This window comes from Austrofundulus limnaeus, unplaced genomic scaffold (assembly GCF_001266775.1).
Source record: "Austrofundulus limnaeus strain Quisiro unplaced genomic scaffold, Austrofundulus_limnaeus-1.0 Scaffold1750, whole genome shotgun sequence".
NCBI classification, from domain to species: domain Eukaryota; kingdom Metazoa; phylum Chordata; class Actinopteri; order Cyprinodontiformes; family Rivulidae; genus Austrofundulus; species Austrofundulus limnaeus.
Genome location: NW_013954152.1, coordinates 270 through 9,765, shown reverse-complemented (window position 1 = coordinate 9,765; position 9,496 = coordinate 270). Strand labels below are relative to the sequence as shown.

The window sequence follows — 9,496 nt, the reverse complement described above, 5'->3', positions numbered from 1 at the left end:
GAACTGTACGGGGAKAAATTACGTACTTTATGGCTTTATTTCAGCTCATCTGTGTTGGAGTTGGGGTCTACAAAATACTTCCTCTCTGAGTCTGCAGTGGAAGTGTCGTAACACGAGTATTAAAAATGGAACTGATCAAGTCAAGTTTACAGATAATGAGCAAAAAATCAATGTGGTAGTAGCTGAGAGTTATCCCCAATATAAACTGTGAGCACCAACAGATCCATCCACGCAACGCACCAATACTCAGCCCAGATACAGAAAAGAATGACGGCCCTTTGGTGGCCCAGGTGTGGTTTGTCAGCGGTGGTCCATGCATGGAACAGAACCACATAAACCAAACTAGAACTGGGCCAGTTGTGGCTTTGACAGATTTGAGCCACATTACAGAAACATTATTGTCTCTAACAAGGTTGAGTCAGGTCTTTTTAGACTTGTGTACCCCCTGAGCCATTTTGTCATACCACTAGTACCCCTTCAGTCAAACGTAATGATGAATCTCCAAAACTATAATGTACAACTGATGATTATTAAATGAAAATTAATTTTATTTATTTATTTATTTATTTATTTATCCTTTATTTAACCAGGTAAAACATTAAGAAAATCTTATTTACAATGTCAGCCTGGCGACATTATTTAACTCCCTAGAATGTTTAATTCTCAGGCATTTTATATTTTTTAACTCAAATTAGACATAAATATAAAATGGTCCCTTGAAAGTGTATAAGTAATTAAATAAATAAACCACGTAACGGCAGGTGCAGAAAAACAGATGCATCCAAAATGCATCAAATACACCAAATGACCAAATTCGAGATGTGAGATTCCACATTTTCTACTGGATTCCATTTTGTGTTAATTCCGTGATTCCACCTGCATTTTCCGCATRGCGGAAATCACAGAGCCCTACATATTTCAGTCCTACTTTTATTTTTTACACACCTGGGAAATTTTTCCATGTACCCCTGGTTGGGAATCATTGACCTAAACAGGTTCTTCTTTGTTGAAACATTTCTTCTAGAAGAAATAGTTTTTCTAATGAGAACTGATGAAAGTATTCTTTACCTCGGGTCCTGGATGCGGCATATTGTGGACTTGGAGAAAGTACACTATGAATGGGGTACACTTTGTACCATAATGTACTGATCCAAAGAATGAGATCTGAGATACAGGTGGTCAAAAGGAGTTTTCTTCACTGTGTAGCTACAGCATCTCTTCTCCAGGAGAGACTGAGTGGAGCTTATGCTCCTCCACATCGAGAAGAACCAGGTGAGGTGGTTCATCTGGTAAGGATGGCCCCTGGATGCCTCCCTAGGGAGGTGCTACCTGTATGTCTGACTGGGAAGAGACCCAGGAGTCCTTGGAGAGACCGTCCCACATTGCAGACAGGTGTGGGCCAGATCTGGTGATCAAGCTGGCCCTGTTGACTGACTGCTGGCATGGCAAGTGGTTTGRCAACCAGATGTGGGKCAGATCTGGCAATGATAGAACTGTTTTTAAGATGGCATGCCACAATGGCCACAGTTGTGGTTAGGTTTATGAGGCCCTAATCTGGCAACCCCACAAGTGGCCCAAATTTAGTTTGGTTTGTGTGGCCCAATTCTGACAATGCCACCACTGGACCACTTTTGGTTTGGTTTAGGTAGCCCAATTTTGACAATGCCACAACTAGTCTAGTTGCAGTTAGGTTTATGAGGCCCTAATCTGGCAACCCCACAAGTGGCCCAGTTTTAGTTTGGTTTGTGTGGCCCAATTCTGACAATGCCACCACTGGACCACTTCTGGTTTGGTTTAGGTAGCCCAATTTTGACAATGCCACAACTAGTCTAGTTGTGGTTAGGTTTATGTGGCCCTAATCTGGCAACCCCACAAGTGGCCCAGTTTTAGTTTGGTTTGTGTGGCCCAATTGTGACAATGCCACCACTGGCCCACTTCTGGTTTGGTTTATATAACCCAATTCTGACAATTCCACCACTGGTCCACTTCTGGTTTGGTTTATGTGGTCCATTTCTGACAATGCCACCACTGGCCCAGTTGTGGTTAGGTTTACGTGGTGCTGGTTCATGCATGGACCATCTCTGGCAAACCACATCGGGGCCACTAAAGAGCTGTCTTTCTTTTCAGTATTTGGGCCGTGTGCAATGTGTGGGCCAGAGTTGGTCAGAGAGAAGTATTTTTATTTAAACCACGCATGGGTGAAAACATTATCGCCCGTTTGCTTTTGGCAGCAGGTCTGAATGAAAATGAAGCATCTAAACTCTGAGGTAGTGGCTCTGCAGCTGCATCAGTGAGCAATAAGCAGGAAAACAAACGTCATCCTGCGAGCCCCTGCTTCACTAAAGGGGTCCGCATTTACATCTGGACTCCCAAGTACTGAACCGGGGCCTGTCCAGGTCCACGAGTACCCACTTGACATCTTTATGGATCCGTGGCAGAGATCCTCACCAGCAGAACTGGAGACAGAGGAGCTCCGGTGCCAAAGTGGCCCCCCGGCGCCGGAGTGGGACATCAGAGTTTTGTGTTGAAATAATTAGCCTGCTTAGCCGCCATCTGGGCTCTGGTTGCTGCTGCGTGGCTCGCGCCAGGTGCATCATGGGTAATACCGCAGAGAGACATGAAACAGATGCTACAAGGGGAGGTCTGTCCAGTCCTGGCATGGATCTGGATTCGGCTAATCCCTGGACAGATCTAAAAAGGAAACCAGAGCAGAGAAGACAGACAGGAAGAGAGAGACTGGAAGACAGGCAAACAGATGGAGAGACAGACTAATGAACAGAAAGACAGGCACAGAGAGAGAGAGAGAGAGAGAGCGAGAGAGAGAGAGAGAGAGAGAGAGAGAGAGAGAGAGAGAGAGAGAAACAGAGAGAAAGACAGGTGGGCAGAGAGACAAAAGTTACAAAACTCTTACAGAAAACCAACAAACAGGAAGTTGTCGGTGTAAACGCTGACTCAGCATTGATAAACGCTGACTCAGCATTAACTCAGTTAAAGTCCTAACATGTATCGGTGGACTGCATGTCGCCCAGCAGCTTTCCTGTCAGAGTTTTACTCTCAGATCGTCTCGTGTCGACGGAACGATGGAGTCGCTTTGGTCAAAAACCTTGAAAACAACATTTTGTGMGAATCTCTGAGCCGAAAGCGTCAAAGTAAAGTTTCTGAACTCAGCGTTTCCGTCCGATAAAACCCTCAAAAGCTGCTTCCTGCTCTGAAGCAAACGTGAGATAACCGGACTCGGTCGGACATAAAACTCCTCCTGAAACAATCGGCGCTCTTATCTGTGAGACGCAGGTGCCGTTTAACTGCAGCTTCGGACCCGAAGAGGTATAAACATTTTCTGACCCGTTGGGTCGGTAACTCGATAAGCCTCCTGGATTTACTCGATGAGGTTAGAAAGTTCCTGAGCCAGCAGCAGGCAGTTCGGTTGTTGCTCCCCGAGGGGCGGGTAACCGTATCTGCCCCCGGAGGAGCATCCTCCTTCAGTAAGCACTTCTTATCCAGGACCATCACTGCAGGGCCCGATAGCAGCCCGGTAATATCCAGTAACTGCAGCTTTATGTGCGATTCAATACTCGGATCGATCCGCGGGACGGGAGGGGGGAGGCCATTAACCCCCGAAGATTTCTCTCTTTCTGCCCCGCAGGAGGGCCACTTTCACAAAGAAAAAAATCTGCATTTTCTGCTAAAAGATCTGCTGAAGCTGAAGTTAAGACAGGCAGAATAGAAGCTAAAGTTAGCAAAACGGAACAAACTATCAAAACTGTAGCTAAGATTAGTTATACTTTAGCTAAATGCTAAAGCTAATGAAACTGTAGTTAAAACTAGCAAAACAAAAGATAAAAAACTGAAACACAAATCAGTAGCTCAAACGATAAAATTCGCACAACAGTAGCTTAAAGCTCTGATTAGTTAATAAATATTAGCAAAACAGAAGAAACTGTAAAACTGTAGCTAAAATTAGTTATACTTTGGCTAAATGCTAAAGCTTGTGAAACTAAAACTAGGAAAACAAAAGATAAAAAACTGAAGCACAAATCAGTAGCTCAAACCATAAAATTAGCACAGCAGTAGCTAAAGCTCTGATTAGTTAAAAAAATAGCTACATTTAGCAAAACAAGCTGAATTGTAACACTGGCAAAACTGTAGTTAATGTTAGCAACAGTGTTGCTAAATGCTATAGCTAGCTAGTTAAACATTAAAACTAGCAAAACAAAACATAAAAAATAACAAGCTAACTACAACTCTAGCCAAAAGCTAAGATAAAAAAAAACAACAATACCTAAAGTTTACCGTTGTTTAACCAGACAAATCCAAGTTGGCAAAACTCTAAATCTAAAGCTAGTAAACAAAACTTTATAAATAACAAATGTTAAAAATAGCAACAAAAATGACTAAAACCTAATGTTAGGACAGAGTAACTTAAAGCCAACTACAGCACTAGTTAAAAGCCTGTATTAGAAACCATTAACTAATTGTAAAACCAGTAAACTGTACTTAAAGCTAAAGCCAGAAAAACAAAAATTTAAAGCTAAAATAACAAATCAAAAATTAGCACGACAGTAGCTTAAAGCTAACTAAAAGAGTAAAAGTTAAGATTGTCAAGAAAACAATAACTAGAAATAAACAAGCAGTAGCCGAAAGCTCAAAGAAACGGTAAAACTAATAAAACAAAAGCTAAAACAAGAAAAAAGTAGCTAAAAACAACACAGCAATACCTTAAAGATAAGCAAATCAAGTAGCTAAGGAATACAATTAGATAAGAAAAACATTAAGTAAAGAAAAAAAGCTACAAATACCAAACAATACGTAGAATTAGCAAAGCAATAGCTGAAATCTAAAACCAAAAGAACCCACCCCCAGCTAAAAACAAAACTATTTACAAAAACATTAAGCTAAAATTAACATAACCGTAGCTAAAATGAACAAAAATAGCTCAAACCTACGAAACAGTAGCTAAAAACTAAAATGAACAAAAATAGCTGTCAAAAATTAGTCATCAAGATTAGCAAAAAGCTAAAGTTTAACCCCCCGTTCATTTAATAAATCATAAATATTAGATGTTTAAAAAAGTATAAAAGATAAAACAAATCTAAACTCACAGCAGCCACCTCCAAAACGAGCCGAACGTTTTAAAATATGAACAGCTAAAACAGTGAAAAGCCTGCAGAAGAAGCTAGATGCTGAAGAACAAACTGAAGAAACTGTAAAGAAAAACAACAACGATGACTCAGCATTTACATCATTAAAGGCCGAGCACTTCTTAAAGCCATGCAGAGGCCAGAGTCATCCTGTCATTAATGACTCTCAGCTACTACCACCCAGGGTTTCAGCTGAAATCACAGATTTTAAGCAATTCAACAAACCAAACAGGATTTTTTAAAAACAAATTTTTACTCTAAATTCTTAAAATGTACCAACAAGTTCGTGTTGGTGAGTTTTCTTCAGGATGTCCCCGAGCTGAGACCGTCTGTTTCTGTGTGTGTGTGTGTGTGTGTGTGTGTGTGTGTGTGTGTGTGTGTGTGTGTGTGTGTTAGAACAGAAAGCTGGAGCTATCAAGAGATGGTGTTGAAAAAAGAAAAGAGGCAGACACTTTGGGATTTTTTTTTTTGAAACTATTCGTACTTTGTCCAAACAGACTCTCCCATGTGACCGAGAGAGGAAAAAGTTCGACTGAAGCTGAGATTCTCTGCTCCGTCACGCTGCCTGAATATAAATCCATGAAATTACTGCAATAAAACCTTCTGTGTAAAACAAATAAAGAGCTAAAAATAAAAATTAAAAATTAAATCTACCAAGCTAAATCACAAATTTTTGCAACAACACATTTTTTTCATGTAAATTACAAATTAAAACTCAATTTTGATAAATAATTTCATCATTTTTAATCAAAAATAGAAATAAATGTAATTTATGCAACATTTTGATTTCATTTATTTAGATAAAAACTTAATTTAATTTAGGTTGAACAGGAATAAACAGCCTTCAAGAGAAATACTTTACTTTTTAAAATCTGAAGTGATTCTGGATAATTTTGACTTTTCCTTTTCAACCAATCATAAAAAAATAAAATGCAGCATAAATATTTATTTAAATGTATTGTTTAGATAAAAGAAATGATGGTTTTTATTAAKATAAACAATCAGAAAAGTGTAAAAACGTCTCCTTACCTGGACCGTTTGTGTTTTTGCAGTTTAAGGTCGAGACCCGAGCGCTCGGCGTCAGGAGGAGAACAGGAGCGTCAGAGGCCACGAGGCGGCACCGGACCCAGACAGGGTCCAGATGGGTCTGCGGGAAGGACGGGGATGGACCGAGCCGAGCCGAGCCGAGCCGAGCCGGACCGGGCTCTGCTGCGAGGCTTTTTTCGCCTCTCCTCCCCTGAAATGAAAGCAATCCCTGAGAGCGAGCGGGTAATAAGGGACTGGCTCCTGAGATTTTAGCTTTCTTAATCATGTTCATAATTAATTCAAGAACATTGATAATTTCATTACATTCTTTTTGTCTTATCAATAAATGATGTGGCTGCACTTTTGGTCTTGTGTATACGGCGGGGAGGAGAGGGAGGAGGGAGGGGGTGAGGGACAGGAGGAGTAATATGGCACTAAAAGCACAGGAGATGGAAAATGATACAAACAGGGAAGTGGTAATTATAATCTTTGACCAAAGCCACTGGAAGCACAATATGAAGTCAAGTGGGTACAAATAATTAATAAGGCCTCCTGGTGTGTGTATGTGTGTGTGTGTGTGTCAGTGCGTGTGTGTGTCAGTGCGTGTGTGTGTTGGTGTGTGTGTGCACTGACAAACGTCTATCAGCAACATTATTTCATCACTAAGTGGTTGTGTTTACAAAATAAAAGCCCCAAAATGCTCCTGAACGTCCACTTGTTCCCATAGAGTCAGCCTTTAATTTAATCCACACAGGGGTCAAAGGTCAACATCAGGATTTGTTCAGGGGCCAGAATCCTCCGGAGCAGAATCTAAAGAGGACCCGGGCTTTTATTGTGGAAAATAAAATAAAAACTTTAAATTTTAAAAAAGAGTTTTCTGCTAAATATGTGACATGGATTTGGACTGAATTTCTTGGAGAAGCTCGAACTAAAAGCTAAAATGAGCAAAACGAGCTAAAACAATAAAAACATTGAAAACTACAAAGAGCCAAACAGTGAATAGCTAAAACAAGAACAGATGCTAAAAGCTAAAACGGGCAAAGCACAAGCTAAAATGACCTGAACACGAGCTAAAACAGAAAAACACAACTGAACGGTGAAAAGCTAAAACAACAACAGATGCTAAAAGCTAAAATGACCTGAACACAAGCTAAAATATGAAAAACACTGCTGAAAAGTGAAAAGCTAAAACAAGCACAGATGCTAAAAGCTAAAATGACCTGAACACAAGCTAAAATATGAAAAACACTGAAAACTACAAAGAGCCAAACAGTGAAAAGCTAAAACAAGAACAGATGCTAAAAGCTAAAATGAGCAAAGCACAAGCTAAAATGATCTGAACACGAGCTAAAACAGAAAAACACTGCTGAACGGTGAAAAGCTAAAACAAGCACAGATGCTAAAAGCTAAAATGAGCAAAGCACAAGCTAAAATGACCTGAACACAAGCTAAAATATGAAAAACACTGCTGAAAAGGGAAAAGCTAAAACAAGAACAGATGCTAACAGCTAAAATGAGCAGAAAACAATAAAAACACAAACTAATACAAGCTAAACATGAGCTAAATGATCTGAACACGAGCTAAAACGAGAAGAATTTTAGGGCTACACTAAAACTGGCTAAACTATAGCTAGAAGCTAAAACAAATCTATAGATAAAAGCTAAAATGAAGGAAACAGTACCTAAAACCTAAAGCTATCTAATCTTCTGTTAAACATTTAATTCATAGCTAAAACCTAAAACTGGCTACATCATTGATAAATACCAAAACTGGCTAATTTCTGGCCAAATCCTATAACTAGCTAAATGCAGAAAAAGCTGAAATTTGCGAAACTGTAACTATGAGCTAAATTCCAGAGCGAGCTGAACATTTTCATATAGAAGCTAGAAGCTCAATCAGGCTAAATTATAACTGAAAGCTAAAATGAACAAAACAGTACATGAGGCTAAAATTGGCAAAACTTTACCTGAAACCTAAAATTATCTCATTTGCAGCTAAAAGTTAAAAACAACTAAACCACAACAAAAAGCTAAATTTGGCTTATCCATAGCTAAAAGCTATAAAAGCTGCAGCTCAGTTGAAAGTATGTTAAAGGAACTATAAAGACAAAAGCAACAGCCTGAATGGTGACTCAGCATTCTGCGAGACAGAAGGGGCTTTTCTGAGGGCCAGGTTTGGCCCATGGACCACTACTTGATGGCTCTAGGCTGGAGGACCCTGGTCTCTAAACATGAAACAGAAGAGACGTCAGAGCAGCTGTCAGGAACTCACTGTCTCCTCCTGTCCGTCTCCTGCACGTCTTCCTCCCAGTCAGGAGGAGAAAGGGGGCGGAGCCTCTTACTGTCTGAAACTAAAAATAGTTTCTGTTATTTTCACTGTAAGACTGATGAGCTAACATGAATTGTTAATGTCTCCTCCTCAGATTATTCACCTCTGGACTAATGGACCCGTCTCCTCAGATTGAGTCATAATCTGACAGCGAGCGATGGAGGCGGAGCCGGGGGATTATTGTCTCTGTCTGTTAGCAAAATATCTCACCAACCACTGGACGGACTTTAAAGMAACTGTGACATGCTCATCCTTCAAATACAAAAAGTTAAAGAAAGCATCTTTATAATTAAGAAAATTAGCGTAATACACATGGTTTTACCCATTTTGTCACATAACTGGTCTGTTTACTTTTAAATTTGTCTCAGCCAAAGTGAAACAGGAAGTGACATCAAAGGGGAACTCATTAATAAAATTAACTCGCTGGTCTCGGTTTATCAAAATAAAATTTAAATTTTAACTCTTCTTCGTCTCTTTGATAGTGACTAAAAATAATCTAAAGAAACATCAGATTCTTCTCTACAGTCTGTTATTAGCTTTGTAACAACGCTCTGTTTACATGCAGACATTCCCCTTTGACATCACTTCCTGTTTCTTCACATGCCAATATCTCAACAACCGTTCATCTGAGCGATGTGAAATTTGTTTTGCAACATGTTAACAATGTTATCTTTCCAAAAATGCATTCATGTTTATTACAAAAATTTGATGTCACAGGRACTTTAATGAAACTTCGAGAATGGAATGGAATAGAATGAACCCATTCAAGATGGCCGTCACCTATAAGGATGGCTACAACTCTGGCTACAGCACGGTAGTAGTGGAGAGTCGTCCCTCGCTCACAACCTGAGAGTGTGGGTTTGTGCACAAGGCTTTCCAATAATTTAAAACATTTAATAATCATTTSTCTTCGCAGACGTACTTCTTGAATATCACCTGGTGCAGAATTTATTTATTTTGCATAAAATCGAGATAATTTTCCCGGTGAACCCAACGCAATTTG

The 9,496-nt window shown here is 39.7% G+C and overlaps 1 long non-coding RNA gene across 1 annotated transcript; it reads right to left on the bottom strand.

Moving 5' to 3' along the window:
- Positions 1 to 6,086: 6,086 nt before the first annotated feature.
- On the bottom strand, positions 6,087 to 8,851 carry LOC106536263 (uncharacterized). Its single transcript, XR_001312541.1, has 3 exons — positions 8,597 to 8,851; positions 8,437 to 8,515; positions 6,087 to 6,375 (listed from the first exon to the last, which is right to left on the bottom strand). It is a non-coding gene; the product is annotated as an uncharacterized LOC106536263 (long non-coding RNA).
- Between the last annotated feature and the right edge of the window lie 645 nt (positions 8,852 to 9,496).